The 471-nt window shown below is 32.1% G+C and overlaps 1 protein-coding gene across 5 annotated transcripts in view; it reads right to left on the bottom strand.

Annotated features, from left to right (window-relative positions):
• Window positions 1-471, bottom strand: part of LOC119589152 — a 28,879-nt gene that overhangs the window by 16,373 nt on the left and 12,035 nt on the right. The gene's annotated exons all lie outside the window — the stretch shown is intronic.

The raw sequence follows: 471 nt of genomic DNA, 5'->3' as shown, positions 1-471 counted from the left end.
CAGTATTTAACACAGATACACTATATTTTACGCGACATTGATGAGTTCGGCACCGCTCATACCGACACATCATTAGCGAAACCACGAAACAGATATACCATTAACTAATATAGTTAAAAACCCGCTCTCTCTGCCTTTTTCTCTCATCTTTCATTACTTATCACAAACCCGGAATATTTCATAGATTAATGCAATAAAAATCCCTCTTATCGTATGATAACGATAAGTTTAGAGACATTACAACAATTTTCTCTCAACAAAACCAAGTAACAAATATAAGATAACTATCAGAACAGAAAGAACCCTCTAATCTTTTATCTCTACCTAATAATAATAATAAAAAATTCTTATCTCTTATCTCTGCCTATCATTATTTCTCAAAAAAAACTCTAGAATTTTATCTCTACTTATCACCTTTTCTTATCTCTCAAATAACTCATCAGACCAAAGCACAATATCTGATCCGCGATG

The sequence above is a fragment of the Penaeus monodon genome, chromosome 25 (assembly GCF_015228065.2).
Source record: "Penaeus monodon isolate SGIC_2016 chromosome 25, NSTDA_Pmon_1, whole genome shotgun sequence".
NCBI lineage: Eukaryota > Metazoa > Arthropoda > Malacostraca > Decapoda > Penaeidae > Penaeus > Penaeus monodon.
The sequence above is the reverse complement of the archived record's forward strand: the minus strand, read 5'-3'. Positions and strand labels throughout refer to the sequence as shown.